At 41.2% G+C, this 17217-nt stretch overlaps 1 protein-coding gene and 1 pseudogene across 2 annotated transcripts in view; both read right to left on the reverse strand.

The window, feature by feature from the left end:
* Positions 1–12485, reverse strand: part of ANKRD46 (ankyrin repeat domain 46) — a 42791-nt gene extending 30306 nt beyond the window's left edge. Inside the window, exon 1 of one of the 2 annotated variants that reach the window (XM_008001223.3) lies at positions 12410–12485. The gene's annotated coding sequence lies outside the window, so the exon portion shown is untranslated. The remainder of the gene's footprint in view (positions 1–12409) is intronic. The other variant, XM_008001224.3, reaches the window with a different exon arrangement.
* On the reverse strand, positions 623–1776 carry LOC103237216 (glyceraldehyde-3-phosphate dehydrogenase pseudogene; annotated as a pseudogene).
* Positions 12486–17217: the final 4732 nt, after the last annotated feature.

A 17217-nucleotide genomic window follows, 5' to 3' on the forward strand; every position in this document is an offset into this window, starting at 1 on the left:
CACGGCTTCATAGCTTCTCTTTAGGACTGCATAATATACCATTCTTTGTATGTATTACAGTTTATCTGTTCACCTACTGAAGGACATCTTGGTTGCTTCCATGTTCTGGCAATTATGAATAAGGCTGATGTGAACATCCACACGCAGGTTTTTGTGTGGACAGTTTTTCAAAATACCAAGGAATGTAATTGCTGGATGGTAAGAGCATGTTTAGTTTTTTTAAGAAACCACCAAATTGTCTCCCAAAGTGGCTGTACCATTTTGCATTCCCACTAGCAATGAATAAGAGTTCCTGTTAATCCACATTCTCACCAGCATTTGGTGGTGGTGTCAGCATTCTAGATTTTAGCCATTTTAGTAAGTGTGTAGTGGGATCTCACTGTTTTAATTTGCATTTCCCTGATGACATATGACGTGGAGCATCTTTTTCATATATGTATTTGCCATATGTATATCTTCTGTGATGAGGTGTCCATTAAGATCTTTGGCTTATTTTTAAAATCAGGTTGTTCATTTTCTTTTTTCTTTTTTTTTTTTTTTGAGTACAGGGGACTTCGCTGATGGTACACGACAAGGTAGAGCTTTGTGGGGTCTGCATGGAAATTGTGAGGAGGGGAGATTCCAAGTGTGGTGGGGGACTGAGCGTGACAGGGACTCCCCAGAAGCTGAAGGTCTCTCTCTTCCTCTTGTGCTCTCACTGGGGCTGGCTGTCGAGGAGTCTTACTCCTTGGAGGCCATATGGGCCACCACCCTGTTGCTGTGGCCAAATTCATTGTTATATGAAGAAATGATCTTGACAAAGTGGTCACTGAGGGCAATGCCAGCCCCAGCACTGAAAGTGGAAGAGTGGGTGTCACTGTTAAAGTCAGAGGAAACAACCTGGTGTTCAACGTAGCCCAGGATGCCCTTGAGGGGCCCTCCAATGCCTGCTTCACTACCTTTTTGATGTCATCATATTTGGCAGGTTTCTCCAGATGGCAGATCAGGTCCACAACCAACACATTTGCAGAAGGGACATGGAAGGCCATGTCAGTGAGCTTCCTGTTCAGCTCGGGGATGGCCTTGCCTACAGTCTTGGCAGCACCAGTAGATACAGGGATGATGTTCTGGAGAGCCCCACAGACATCATGCCACAGTTTCCCACGGAGACCATCCACAGTCTTCTGGGTCACGAGTCCTTCCACAATGCCAGAGTTGTCATGGGTGGGCTTGGCCAGTGGGATTAAGCAGTTGGTAGTACAGGAGGCATCGCTGATGATCTTGAGGCTGTTTTCACACTTCTCATGGATCATGCCCATTATGAACATGGGGGCATCAGCAGAGGGGGTAGAGATAATGACCCTTTTGGCTCCCCCGTTACGTAAGCCCCGGCCGAGATTCTCCATGGTCGTGAAGATGCCAGTGGACTCCATAGCGTACTCAGTGTCAGCATCACCCCATTTGATTTTGGTGGGATCTTGCTCCTGGAAGATGGTGATGGGATTTCCATTAATGACAAGCTTCCCACTCTCAGCCTTGACGGTGCAGTGGGATTTGCCATGGGTAGAAATACTGGAAGATGTTGACTATGTAGTTGAGGTCAATGAAGGGTCATTGATGGCGACAATATCCACTTTACTAGAGTTAAAAGCAGCCCTGGTGACCAGGTGCTCAATATGGCCAAATCTATTTACTCTGGCCTTCACCTTCACCATGGTGTCTTACAGACATGGCTTTGAGAAGAGGATGGTGAGCACTGAGCAACTCCAGCCAGCACCCATACCCACCTTTCTTTTTGTTGAGTTTTAAGAGTTCTTTGTGTATTTTGGATAACAGCCTTTATCATATATGTCTTCTGAAAACATTTTGGGCTGGGTGCAGTGGCTCACACCTGTAATCCCAGCACTTTGGGAGACCGAGGTGGGCGGATCACCTGAGGTCAGGAGTTCGAGACCAGCCTGGCCAACATGGTGAAACCCCATCTCTACTAAAAATACAAAAATTAGCCAGGCATAGTGGTGTACATCTGTAATTCCAGGAACTCAGGAGGCTGAGGCAGGAGAGGAGGTTGCAGTGAGCCAAGATCGCACCACTGCACTCCAGCCTGGGTGACAGAGTAAGACTCCGTCTAAAAAAAAAAAAAGAAAGAAAAGAAAACATTTCTCCCAGTCTGTGCCTTTTATTTTTATTCTCTTAATAGTGTCTCTGCAGAGCAGAGAATTTTAATTTTAATGAAGTCCAACTATCAATTCTTTCATACTGTACAATTTCAATTAAGTGACACTCTGGGAAAGACAAAATTAAAAAGACAGTAAAAATATCCATGGTTTGGGGTTAGAAAGGAGGGAGAAAAGAACAGGCAGGGCACAGATGATTTTTAGGGCAGTGAACCTAATCTGTATGATACTATAATATGGATACATGTCATTATAAATTTGTCCAAACACACAGAGAATGTAACACTGAGTGAACCCCAATCGTGAAAGAAATCATGCCTTTGGTGTCGTATCTAAAAAATCATCACCAAACGCAAGGTCATCTGGATTTTCTCCTATGTTATCTTCTAGGAGTTTTATAGTTCTGTGTTTTACATTTAGGTCTGTGATCCACTTTCAGTTCATTTTTACAACGGGTGTAAAGTCTGTGTCGAGATCAAATTTTTTTGCATGTAAATGTCCAGTTGTTCCAGCATCATTTATTGAAAAACTATTTTTCTCCATTGTATCCTTTGCTTTTTTGTCAAAGATCAGCTGACTATATTTATGTAGGTCTATTTCTAGGCTTTCTATTTGGTTCCATTACCATAGCTTCACAGTAAATCCTGAAGGTGAGGAGTGTCAGTCTTCCAACTTTGCTCTCTTCCAATCTTGTGTTGGTTATTCTGGGTCTTTTGCCTTTCCACATAATCTTTATAATCAGTTTGTCAATATCCACAAAACAACTTGCTGGGATTTTGACTGGGATTGATTAGGTTGGGAAAAAGTGACATCTTGACAATACTGAGTCTTTCTATACACAAGCCTGGAATATCTCTCCATTAGTTTAGTTCTTCTTTGATTTCTTTAATCAGTTTTGTAGTTTTCCTCCTATAGTCTAATGCATATTTTGTTAGATTGCTTTTGGAGGGTGCTAATGTAAACAGTATTGTGTTTTTAATTACAAATTCCACTTGTTCATTGCTGTTATATAGGAAAGCAATTAATTTTTGCCTATTACCTTTGTATCCTGCATTTTTGCTATAATTATTTATTAGTTCCAGGAGGGGTTTTGTCAGTTTATTCAGATTTTCTACATAGATGATCATGTCATCTGCAAATAAAGGTAGTTTTATTTCTTTATTCCCAATCTGTATAACTTTTATTTATTTTACTTTATGTTTTGAGATGGAGTCTCATGCTATCACCCCGGCTGGAGTTTAGTGGTGCAATCTCGGCTCACTGCAACCTCTGCTTCCTGGGCTCAAGCGATTCTCCTGCCTCAGAATCCCAAGTAGCTGGGATTACAGGCGTGAGCCACTGCGCCCGGCCTGTGTAATTTTTCTTTTCTTTTCTTACTGCATTAGCTAGGACTTCCAATATGACATTGAAAAGCAGTGGTGAAAAGGAATATCCTTGCTTTGTTCCTCATCTCAGTGAGAAACCTCCAAGTTTCTCACCATTAGGTATATTAGCTGTAGGGTTTTTGAAGATCTTTTTTTTATTGAGTTGAGGAAGTTCTCCTTTATTTGTAGTTTACTGAGAGTTTTTTCGTAATCATAAACAGGTTTTAGATTTTATTAAATGCTTTTCTTACATCTACTTATAGTATCATGTGATTTTTCTTCTTTAGCCTAATGAATGTGATGAATTACATTAACTGATTTTCAAATGTTGAAGCAGCCTGGCATATCTGGGATAAATTCCACTTGGTGAGGATGCTAAGTATTTTTGTACATTGTTAGATCTGATTTGCTAATATTTTGTTGAGGATTTTTGCATCTTTGTTCATGAGAAATATTGGTCTATAGTTTTATTTTCCTGTAATGTCTTTGGTTTTGGTATTAGGGGAATGTTGGCCTCATAGAATGAGTTAAGAAGTATTGCCTCTGCTTCCATCCTCTGAAAGAGGTTGTAGGCAGTTGGTATAACTTCTTCCTTACATGTGTGGTAGAATTCACCAGTGAACCCACCTGGGCCTGATCCTGTTTTAGGAGGTTATGCATTTTTTATTAAATTTCTCTAATGAATGAATATACACCTATTCCGATGGTTTATTTCTTTTTGTGTGAATTTTGGTAGCTTGTGCTTTTCAAATAATTGGTGAATTTCATCTAGGTTATCAAATTTGTGGGCACAGAATTGTTCGTAGTATTCCTTTATTATCCTTTTAATGTCCATGGGATCTCTAGTGATGTCCTCTCTAATTTCTGATATTAGTAATATATGTCCTCTCTTTTCTTAGTGTGGCTGGAGGCTTATTAATTTTACTGGTCTTTTCAAAGAACCAACTTTTGGTTTCCCTGATTTTCTCTATTGATTTCTCTTTCAGTTTTATTAATTTATGCTCTAATTCTTATTTCTTCTGCTTACTTTGGGTTTAATTCGCTCTTCTTTTTCTAGTTTCATAAGGTGGAAGCTTTAGATGGTTGATTTTAGATGTTTCTTCTTTTCCAATATATACATTCAATGCTATAAATTTTCCTCTAAGCACTGCTTTTGCTGTATCCCACAAATGTCAGGCTATGTTTTCACTTTCATTTAGTTCAAAATATTTATTAATTTCTCTAGAGATTTCTTCATTGACTTATGTTATTTAGAAATGTGTTATTTAATTTCTAAGAATTCAGTGATTTTCCAGCTATCTTTCTGTTATCAAATTCTAATTCAATTCCTTTTGGTCTGAGATCAGATATTGGATGATTTCTATTTTGGCCAATTCCAAAACAGCTACAGCCTCACTCATTACTTTGTGCTTGTCCTCTATAGAGATGGTTAACCTATTTACTATTCTGACTATACTTTGGGGCTTATTATTTTTTTTTTTTCTCATCAGTTATTGCCAGGTGCCCAAACATGAATTTAATATATTACTTTGACTGAAAATCAACTATGTGTTTTTAATTTCCTCAGATGTCCACGGCCTACCTAGACTCCATTCCCACCTGTTCCGCTGGTACCCAGCTCTACTACTCTTCACTGCTCATATGCTTTGGAGGGGTCAGTCTTCATTATCTAAAGCCACGTAACAGATCACATTCCCCCAGCTATTGTGGTTTATTTAAAGGTGAGCAAGTGACCAGTGCAATAAAAACTCTTTGCTTGGAATGCCAGAGAAATACATTCACTTTATTTTTCTAAAAATATGGTATGTAAATGAGATATCTAAAACTGCTTTTGTCATTTTGATATATATTTCATAGATAGCAAGTATACAGAGTGAGGCAGAACAGATAAACAGGGCCAAGCCTTGGGCTTTTCATATTACGGGTATCAATAAAGGATCTTTTTAAGACAGTTTAAATTAGGTTTTCTGTTACTTAGAACAAAATATCTAAATGACACAGAATCTGAAGTGGTCATTACTATTTGATTTCCACTCTTAAATGTTTCTGTCATTGCTTCTTAAAAAAGGAAAAAAAATACTGTTTGTAGTACATGTTTCAGCAAAAGACAAAGGTCAAAGGAAGGGTGAAGTACACTGATATTTAACTCCCTTTGAGAAGGAGTTGAATTAAGGCCTAAGAAATCTCATGTTCAGCACAGGAGATTGAACACTGACTGAGAACTTGGTAAATTCTAGGAAATAACCAAGGAGATAACCTGAAGAACAAGCTGAAAGGCTATTCTTAATAAACAAGTGAAATAAAAATAAGCCTATTGTGGGAAAACTCTTTTATAAGCAATCCACAGTTTCTGTTGTGTTTAAAAAAAAAATCAGCATTAACAGTCAATGGGCAAAATACAGCCAAAAGACTGAGGAGAGGGCAGAGGAGCAGATTTAAATTAAAGTAGCAGCACTGCTGGGCTAATGGAAAAAAGATGACTGATAGTAGGACTAAAACTGCCACCAAAGTTAAAATGCCTGTATAAGTTGTTTCAACGAAGTCACACTCAGAACATTTTTGTTTTTTTAATTAAACTTAGGCAGGTTGAGCTCAGTGGCTCATGCCTGTAATCCTAGCACTTTGGGAGGCCCCAGCAGATCACTTGAGGTCAGGAGTTTGAGACCAGCCTGGCCAATATAGTCAAACCCCGTCTCCACTAAAAATACAAAACTTAGCTGGGTGTGATGGCATGTGCCTGTAGTCGCAGCTACTTGGGAGGTTGAGACAGGAGAATTGCTTCAACCCAGGAGGCAGAGGCTACAGTGAGCTGAGGCTGCACCACTGCACTCCAGCCTGGGAGACAGGCAAAATTCCATCTCAAAAACAAACAAACAAATAAAAAACAAAAAAAGGCATCATAATGTAATAAAAGAAAAGACAGGTTATTTAGCTAGTTTTCATATGTTTAGTTTAAAAAATAAAATACAGCAGAGTATCGAATGCCATAAAGACCCAATATGGAAAGGTAGCTAAATAAACCATTTGTGCTCTTGCATTTGTTTCTGATTTACTTGGTACCATACCTAAATAATATTGTGCACAAATCTTTTAATTGATTGTATTCAGAAATTTATTAAAAGTACCACTTACTAGTTTATTAAATGCATGCAAGTATCTGTATATGATTTCTTTGGCATACGTGTGTTTAAGGCAACATGAGAGACAGCTAGAGACAGGAAAGCTGTCCATTTTAAAATCAAATTGGTGTATATCTCCTGTTTATTCAACATGTTTTGGCCTTGGAATTGTTTCTCTAATAATGTACTGGGAAGTCAGACATTAAGTTATTTAAGGTATCTAAACACTGATTTGGTGGAAGTGCTAACAATCCTTGTGAACAAATATAAGCTTCAGAAAAACTGAACAGCACTAAAAAAAAGTATCTACTTTGGAAAATAATGATCCTTTGTAATTGATTTTGGTTTTAGATATAAAGTTTACACTGGTAATTCTAATATCTGTTTACCAGTTTAATTTTAAAAAGTACTTGGCTGGGTGCAGTGACTCACACCTGTAGTCCCAGCACTTTTGGAAATCTGGAGCAAGAGGATCACTTGAGCCTAAGGATTCCAGACCAGCCTGGGCAACATAGTGTGAAACCCCATCTCTACAAAAACATTTAAAAATAAACCTTGCATGGTGGTGCGTGCCTGTTGTCCCAGGTACTCGAGGCTAAGGCAGGAGGATCACTCGAGCCCAGGAGGTGGAGGGTGCATTCAGCCATGATTGTGCCACTGCACTCCAGCCTGGGCAACAGAGCAAAGCCCTGTCTCAAAAAAAACACAAGGGAAAAAAAAAAAAAAAGTACTTAGCCAGGCACAGTGGCTCATGCCTGTAATACCAGCACTTTGAGAGGCTGAGATGGATCACTTGAGGTCAGGAGTTAGAGACCAGCCTGGCCAACATGGTGAAATCTCATCTCTACTAAAAATACAAAAATTAGCCAGGTGTGGTGGTGTGTGCCTGTGATCCCAGCTACTCAGGAGGCTGAGGCAGAAGAATCGTTTCATGCAGTGAGCCAAGATTGTGCCACTGCATTCCAACCTGGGTGACAGAGTGAGACTCCACGTCCAAAAAAAAAAAAAAAACTTTCACAAAGATAAAACCATAAACTTAAGTTTTAATAATACTGAAAGTTATTTTAAATAGAAATCTTTTACAAACATCACAATAGTGTTTTTTATAGAATGCCTAGACAAAACCCAATTCTCTATTTTCCTTATAGGAAATCTAGAGAAAATCTTCAGTAGAATGGTACTAGTATGACAAATTCAAAATTATAGTCTCAAAAGTTCTTTCATTTTTAAAGGATAAAAAAAAAAAAAGTCAACATGGAGTCAGTGAAAAAATTCTACACCAGAAGCAAAGAGGTACACTAGATCTACATGAAGAAAAGCACACCACTGAGAATTATTTACCATAAGAAAATGAAAAAAATCCAGAAAAACACTGTGCTCTCAGGGACATACAAAAAATTAAGAACTCAGGGTGCAGGAAAAACAGTATTGGAGAAGATTGGGACTTTAAAAAAAGACTAAGTTAAATGAAAACACAACAGAAATTTAAAATCCAAATTGTAAGCAGTAAGGAAATCAGTGATGGAAGGGCCTAACTTAAGAAGCTATGCAAAAGAAAAAAGTAAGAAAGGATGTGTGAGATGACAGCAATGAGAACAAGAAAGGAAAGCCAATCAATGAAAAATTCCTGGAGAAAAAAAGAAGAAGAAAACAAAAGGCACCAACTTAGTATTTTCCTCAGCTAAAAAGAAAAAAAGATTTCAATGTATAAAGGACCTGTCACCTTTTAGATAAAATTATTGGATTTAAAAAATCAGTAGCTATAACCCTAAACTTTGAAATATTTTAATCATTTTACATCTACAATGCAACAGATGGCTGTATTTGCTATGGAAAAGGCACATGTGTCCAGTCAGGATAGTGTAAATCTGGTATTTTACTGCATACCTTGATTATTTTGTATTTGGGTTTGGACATTAACTTGCTGAGCGCAGAAACAAGAACCTGAACTCATGTCTTAAGGTTAAAATTGCACTCTTTTTACACACTTACTACCTTTTGAAACTATGCAGTGGCTCAATCATGGCTCACTGAAGCCCCAATCTCCCAGGCCCATGAGATGCTTCCACCTCAGCCTTCCAAGTAGCTGGGACCACAGCTGTGTGCTACCACGCCCAATTAATTTTTAAATTTTTTGTAGAGATGAGCTCTCACTATGTTGTCCAGGCTGGTCTCGAACTCCTGAGATCCTCCCATCTCAGCCTCCCAAAGTGTTGCGATTACAGGTATGAGCCACTGCGCCCAGCTCCCCCAAGCATTTTTATGGGCTCTGAAATGTACCATGTAAAAAGGACAAGCTTTACTGGTTTAGAAAGTTAAGTATACATTATTATTATAATTAGCAGTAGGATAGCTATTTTATTTCCACCAGTCATTGATAAAACAATTCAAGTGTAGTAGGTATTAATCAGTAGCTTAAGTTAGAAATAAAAATTTATTATGGGAATGACTACAGTACTTTCAAATAACCGACATATGAAAAATTTACAGCTAACCTCTTCCAAAGAGCTGCCCATACTGCAGTCTCCAATTCCTTTCCTCCTGTTGTCTACTGAAACCACATCAATCAGGTTTTCTTCCTCACTATTCTCCTGAAAATGCTTTTGCAAGGTTACCAAGGACCTTCCTATTACTAAATCCAATGGTCATCTCCTAGTCTTCATCTTACTTGTCAATCAGCAGGAGGTGACACAGTTGGCCACTTTCTCCCTGAAATACTCTTTACTTGGCCTTCAGTACTCCATACTAGGCCCCTTTCCCTCATACCTTCTCTCCAATATCTGAATGTGGAAAGCCCTAGGGCTCAATTCTCATTTCCTTACACTAGATCTCATAGGCTCATGGCTTTAAATACCACCCTTCCATGCAGGGGTGGCCAATCTTTTGGCTTTCCTGGACCACAGTGGAAGAACAACTGTCTTGGGCCACACATATAACGATAGCCGATGAGCTTAAAAAGAATGCAAACAATCTCATAATGTTTTAAGAAAGTTTACAAATTTGGGTTGCACACGCTTGCATTAGTGACTCCCAAACCTCTATTTCCAGTTGGACCTTTCTCTTCCACTCCCGTCTCTATAACTCCACTTGAACAGGCATCTCAAACCTGACTAAAACTGGCTCCACCTACCTTCACATTCAGTCTTCTCCATCTCAGTACACTGTAACTAAAGCCTTCCAATAGCTCAGGCCAAAGGCCACAGAGTCATGCTTCACCCTTCCTCTCATAAGCACATCCAAACCATAAGCAAATCCTACCAGCAATATTCAGAATACGACAGCTTCTTACTGCCTTTCTTACTACCCACCTGGTCTAAGCCACCATTCTCTCTGGCTTCCATTACTGCATCAACCTAACAGGTTGCCCGCTTCCATCCTTGCCCTTACAGTCAACTCTGAACACAGCAGCCAGAATGATCCTTTAAAAATCCCCTCACTCCTCTGCTCAAAACCCTCCAACCACCTCCCTTCTTACTCAAAGTAAAAGCAAAAGTCCTTACCCGGGCCCATTAGCTCTCTGACCTTGTCTCATCCTCCTTCCCTTCGGGTGCTCAAATCTACTGGCCTCCTTGCTGTTCCTCCCTTGCTGTTCCTCCAGTGAGACTGACGGGTTCTGGGCTTTTGCCCTTGCTTCGTATGCTCTTTCCCTAGACAGCTGCACGGCGGTCCCCGATGCCTTCAGTTTTGCTTGAGTCTTTTCCATGGCACCAGTCCTTATTTTAAAACTGCACCTGTTCCTGCCTTGGTGCTTCCTATCCCCCTTTGCTACTTTATTTTTCTTCTTAGTAACTGTTACCAGCTAACTGCAGATACATTAACTTTCACAAATTCTGTTTATTGTCCCCAACCCCACCTTCCCCCAGTGACATGTTAGCTCCTGGAAGACAAGGACTTCATTTGTTCACTCTCATATCCCAAGTGCTTAGAACAGAGCCTGGCCATAGAAGGCACTCAATATATGCTTGCTATATGGATGCCGAATATGCAAATTCTTTTTTTTTTATTATTATTATTATTATTATACTTTAAGTTGTAGGGTACATGTGCATAACGTGCAGGTTTGTTACATATGTATACTTGTGCCATGTTGGTGTGCTGCACCCATCAACTCGTCATTTACATCAGGTATAACTCCCAATGCAATCCCTCCCCCCTCCCCCCTCCCCATGATAGGCCCCAGTGTGTGATGTTCCCCTTCGGGACTATAAAGCCCAACTTCTTTCCACAATGGGAAATACAATTTCCCTTTTGACAAAGAACTGTGAGAATCCCTTGTTTTCCATAGTAAGTAACACAATTTACTCTAAATAACATGCCAAAAATTCCTTATCACTTCACAGCCTCTCTCCAATGCCTTTCCTGTATTCTGTAAAATATTAACTTACTATCATCAAAAAATATTTGATTTCCCTCTGGTACTGCTATCATAATATTGCAAAGGCAAAGTGAACTCATTAAAAATGGTATGGAAACATAAATAATGAAGAAATGTAATAAAGTGTGTTAACAACCAAACAAATTCATCTCGATTTCAAATCAAATTGTACTGGCACAGTGAGAACCCCAGTCCAAGTTTAACTTTATTATCACTATAGTCCTTAATGAGCTAACATTTTTCTTATTAAACTCCTTTTAAACTAAAAAGGAGTTCATATAGGACTCCTGCATATAGCCATGAAAACTAAGCCTGAGAGAAAACTGTTCAGGCTACAAATCTAACTGATAAAACTCTTAGCACTACATGTCTGGCTAGATAACAGACGCAGGGATACTGAGGTAAGGAAGATGAGACCAAATCTCGCTCAGCCTTTGCTAGCTGTCTGACCTTGGACAAGTCAGACTCTCGGTGCCTCAGTTTCCCTATCTGTATAATGGAAATGGTACCTGATAGGGTTGCTTCAAGGATTAAAGGTACTAGGTATTTAAAGCAACGGCACCGTGTCTGACATAAAATAAGCACTGAAAATAGCTATTACTAGAGTATAAAAATAATCCCCACACCACTCACATCACAGCTCTTTAAGAGGCTCCTAGGTACCACCGTCATTTTTTAAAGATTGAGAAGTGTTACTATTCAATGGCATATTTTTACTTTATTACGTTCTGTAGCCAATTCCGAATACCGTGGAACGTTTTAAAAAATAGATGTTTTTTTCTTGAGGTACTTTTGGGAAAACCTCAGAGAGAAGGATCTGCTTTTTAGCACTGCATACCAATTCAGAAAGGAAGTTTGCGATTACCCGAGCCCTAAGTGGAAGGTGTGCAAATCCTGCCTTTTAACACGGGCACCCCGTGTTAAATGTGCCATTCTGGAGAGCTCACTCACACCCCAACAGCTTGTCCCGGCGCCTGAACTGTGCGCTCCTCCAAGCACACACCGCGAAAGCACCGTCTCGCCCTGGCCGAGCGGCTGGACTTGCAGCGGGGCTTCCGCGCTCACCCCCAGATTAACCGCGAGCCAGCGCTGCCCGCGCCGCCGAGGGGTTCCCCGGACCACAGCCCTAACCCGCAAGCGCAAACGAGAACCCTCGCAGGCCTCTTCCCGGCCCTCTTGAACACACAGACCGCGAAGAAGCCATCACGGACCCGCGGTCGCTTCCTCGGCCCGGCTCCCTCCAGTCGCCGCGGAAGGTGCGGGGAGCCGGGGCACCCTCGCCCCTCAGGACCCTCGGCCAGGCCTACTGGACCTCCAGTGCCACAGGGACGGTGCAAGAGGTATCAGGTGGCTCTCGCCCAGGCTCTGTCTGCCCACGGGCCCCGGGCCAGTTACCTGCGACTCCAACGAGCGGCGGCGACAGCAGCAGCTTCCCAGCGGCGGTGACGGGCGGCGGGGAGGGGCCAGACGGGCGCAGTCGGAGTCCCAGCTGGGCCAGAGCGGTCTCGCGCTGCAGCCCCCGGCGCGCCCCCTGCAGGTGGGCTGTCCTCACGGTGGCTCGGGCAGCTCTGAGTCAGAGACTCGGGGAAAGGTTGCTCTGAATTAGGGAAAGCATCAAAACTGTGGCTTCAGAAGAGAAAGACAACCTAGAAGAGAAGAGGTTTATCCGATCTGAGTCCGGGAGCATTTCGCACTTTTCACGTCCTATTCTAAATTCACATCCAATCCCCTTAGCTAAATGGGGGCTTCAAAGGCAAGGGCAGTTTCATTAGGTGCTATAAGTAAGCATCAATTAATAGTTACTGGCCGCTAGGCAGGTCTTCTATGGACCCCAAATTGACATATCAGGAATAGCCACTAATGATTGGCTGCGCTATTTCTAAAATATAACCCTGCATTTTTATTTTTTTCAAAAGCAGTTTGAATTTTTTTTTTTTAGACGAAGTCTCACTCTGTCGCCCAGGCTGAAGTGCAGTTGCGCAACCTCGGCTCACTGCATACTCCAAACTCTGCCTTCCCAGTTTAAGCGATTCGGTTTTAATCCTTCCATCCTACTTTGTAGGGTTGCTTGGTTTATTGCAACATGTACAGTCAAGACTAACTAAAAGCACGGTGGGACATTCATATGCTGGAAACATTCTTTCATGCAAAACTAGTTTTTTCTTTTTTTCAGTTTACCAACTGCAGTCCTAAAGCCAAGACAACTCCCATTGCACAGTGACCGTCCTCTGATTTCTAGCACCCTCATCCAACCAAGCCACCCTCTATGGCAAACTTGTCCGACCCATGGCCCACACCTGCAGGCTGCATGCAGCCAAGACAGTTTAGAATGCAGCCCAACACAAAATCGTAAACTTTCTTAAAACATTATGAGGGTTTTTTTTTTTTTGGCAATTTTTTTTTAGCTTATCAACAATTGCTGGTGTTAGTGTATTTTATGTGTGGCCCAAGACAATTCTTCTTCCAATGTGGCCCAGGGAACCCCAAAGATTGGACACACCTGCTCTAGGGTATCTCGTGGTTCATTCATTCAAGGACCATCTACCCCGTCCAATAATTTGTTCTTGAAAATGTCATGTAAAGGTTTAGGACTATTGTCATATTTGAGGAAATCACTATTAAATTTCTTTCATGTAAGAATTATAAGATCTGGCCATGCACAGTGGCTCACACCTGTAATCCCAGCACTTTGGGATGCTGGGGTGGGCAGATCACTTGAGGTCAGGAGTTCGAGACCAGCCTGGCCAACGTGGTGAAACCCCGGTTCTACTAAAAATACAAAAATTAGCCAGCCATGGTGTTGCACACCTGTAATCCCAGCTACTCAGGAGGCTGAGGCACAAGAATCCTTGAACCCCAAAAGGCAGAAGTCACAATGAGCCGAGATCTCACCACTGCACTCCAGCCTGGGTAACAGAACAAGACTCCATCTCAAAAAAAAAAAAAAAAAGTTTTAAGATCTCAGGGCATTTCACATTTTATTGTGCTATGACTAATCAGCAATATTACTTGTTAAATTGATGACATTTATTAATCAGTTCGTTATTGATGTCCTCCTTGTGGTCATGTATTGAGTTTGTAATATCTCCACTGATGCCTATAAATTATGCCAAATTAGCAAGGAAATTAAAGCTTTTCCCAGTATATTTGTAAGATTTACTCTTCGTTAGTTGACTCATCCAACAATCTGAGAGCCTCTCCTTGTACTTCTATTCAAATTTATCTCTTCCTCTTCATGAATTACTGCTTTTGATTGATATGAAAAAATTTAGGGATAGTGAAGACAGCTTTTTCTCTGATGAGATTAAAGAAGTGAACTGCATGCTGCACATATTCTATGACTCCATGTTACCACACCTGGGCACTTTGACACAGTGGCTGTTGGGAGCTGATATGGTTTGGCTGTGTCCCTGCCCAAAATCATCTTGAATTATAATAATACCCATAGGTCAAGGGCAGGACCAGGTGGAGATAATTGAATCATGGAGGCAGTTTCCCCTATGCTATTCTTATGAGAGCGAGTGAGTTCTCATGAGATCTGATGGTTTTATAAGGGGCTTCTCCTTTTGCTCAGCACTCATTCTGTCTCCTACCAGCCTGTCAAGAAATGCCTTCTGCCATGATTGTAAGTTTCCTAAGGCTTCCCCAGCCATGCAGAACTGTGATTCAACTGTGAGTCAATTACATCTCTTTCCTTATAAATTACTCAGTCTTAGGTATTTCTTCATAGCAGTGTGAGAACGGACTAATACAGGAGCGTTCATAGAAGCCATTGCTACACTCCAGCAATAACTTAATGCTGCATGGAAGTGACCATGAATCACATGAACATGTCCCATTAAATGCAAACCCAAGTACCCCCAACTGCGTTTCTGCTTAACTGGATCCCAAAAATGCCTCTAGTCACTCCGATGTTAGCCAGTAGAAGAATACTCAGGAAGTCTGAGTGGAAAGAGAAATCTTAATCAATTGTAGGTAAAGTATTTTAATTTTGCAAGCTTTACAAAAACATATAACCATGTCAACACATTTCCAGACTGCTTCCCAGGGTCTTGGAAGGGGTCTGAACAAGGGAGGGCTGTATATTGACTTCCTATTGTCACTGTAACAAATTATCCTAAATTTAATAATTTAAAACAAGAATCATCTTACAGCTCAAGAGGTCAGAAGTCCAAAATCAGTTTCACTGAGCTAAAATCAAAGTGCGGGAAGTGCTTTCCTTCTGGAGATTCTCTGGAGAGTTAGTTGCCATGCCTTCTCCAGCTCCTAGAAGCCACCTACATCCCCTGGCTCATGGCTCCTTTTTCCATCCTTGAAGCTAGCAGTGTAGCATCTTTTCTCCCCTCTGACTTCTGCTTCTGTCCTTGCATTTCCTCTATGATTCTCCTGCCTCCTTATAAGGACCCTTGTGATTATACTGGGCACACTTAGATAATCCAGAATAATCTCCCCATCTCAAGATCTTTCACTTAATCACATTTGCAAAACCCCTTTTACCATGCAAAGCAACATATTCATAGATTCTGGGGATTAGGATTAGCATGTGGACATCTCTGAGCAACTGTTATCCAGTCTACCGCAAGAGCCCTGAAGCTTAAACTTCATTCTCTTCAGGTAAGTCTGCCTCTTCTTACCAAATCTGCATGGAAGTGACCACGAACCACATGAACATGTCCCATTAAATGCAAACCAAAGTACCCCCAACTGCATTTCTGCTTAGCTGGATCCCAAAAATGCCTCTAGTCACTCCAATGTCAGCCAGAATTACCAAAATCTATTTGGTCCTGAGTTTTGATTGTGAGAGTTCCAATGGCGGGGGAATGCCTAGAATTACAACCGGGATAAATGTCATGAAGGGAAAGAGAAAAGATTCCTTGAGGGCAAACAATATGGGAGTTAATTTAGATAGAAGGGCAACAATGTCTTTAAATAAGTGATATTGAATCTAAGGTGCAAAGCATGAGGAATTAATTATATAATGAACAAGGGAAGTATTCTAGACAGAGGAGATGATATGTGTGGCCTGTGAATGGTGATAGCAGAAAGCTGTCACCTTCTGCGGCAGTATCTCTACCACTGAATCCTTAGCACCACCACAGTGACTGGCACATCAGACGTGTTCAGGAATATTAGCTTAGCAGTTTTCCACCTGGCAGCACGTTACGATCATGCAGCAGCTTAAAAAATACCAGTGCCAGCTGGGCGAGGCATCTCATGCCTGTAATCCCAGCACTTTGTGAGGCTGAGGCGGGTGGATCATGAGATCAGGAGTTCAAGAGCAGCCTGGCCAAGATGGTGAAACCCCATCTCTACTAAAGATACAAACATTAGCTTGGCGTGGTGGTGGGCTGCTGTAATCCCAGCTACTCAGGAGGCTGAGGCAGAGACTTGCTTGAACCTGGGAGCCAGAGGTTGCAGTGAGCCAAGATCGCACCATTGCACTCCAGCCTGGGCGACAGGGCGAGACTCTGTCTCAAAAAACAAACAAACAAAAAAAACCAGTGCCTGGACCCTAGCCAAGATCAAGTTAGAATTGTTTGGAAGTATGGCCCAGATATCTACATTTTTAAAAGTTGCTCAGGGGACTCTAATGTGCAGCCAGGATTGAGTTGAGAATCGCTGTATTAGATACAATTGAGTGAATGAATGAATAAGTGAAAGGAAATATTTGCTTTGGGTAGGGTTTTCATTTAGAAAATTTTCTTATTAGGAATAAGAAAGGTTTTGGCTATATTTGTGATATAAGTTCCTATCCAGTCTTAAGAAATGCAGACAGACTTTCAAAAATATTATACTTGAATGCTCGTCAAGAGACTGAAAGTGATCTAGTGCTCATCAAGAGACTGAAAGTGATCTAGCAACTATCCCAATGTAACTAGTTGTCTCTGTAGAAAGGAGATATGGTCAGAATGGGGAGGGGTTTGAAAAAAATACACCGCACCTACGAAGTAAGGGGTTTTGAGCTCTACTTTCCTATTCCAGGGTGCATTTGGTTTCTGTAGTACTGATGAATGACCATGAGAGGGAGACATGCTCCTGACAGGTGTTGCTTCCATGGGTTCCCCCATCTCTCAAGCCCAGCTAGCACAAATCAGGTGTTTTCCACAACACTGTGAGTTCTCAGGCATAACAATGGAATGAGTAAGCTACAGAAGAGGAGACAAGTAGCACATATTTATCTACACCAAAGTTAGGGTCATTTC

This window comes from Chlorocebus sabaeus, chromosome 8 (genome assembly GCF_047675955.1).
Source record: "Chlorocebus sabaeus isolate Y175 chromosome 8, mChlSab1.0.hap1, whole genome shotgun sequence".
Lineage (NCBI taxonomy): Eukaryota > Metazoa > Chordata > Mammalia > Primates > Cercopithecidae > Chlorocebus > Chlorocebus sabaeus.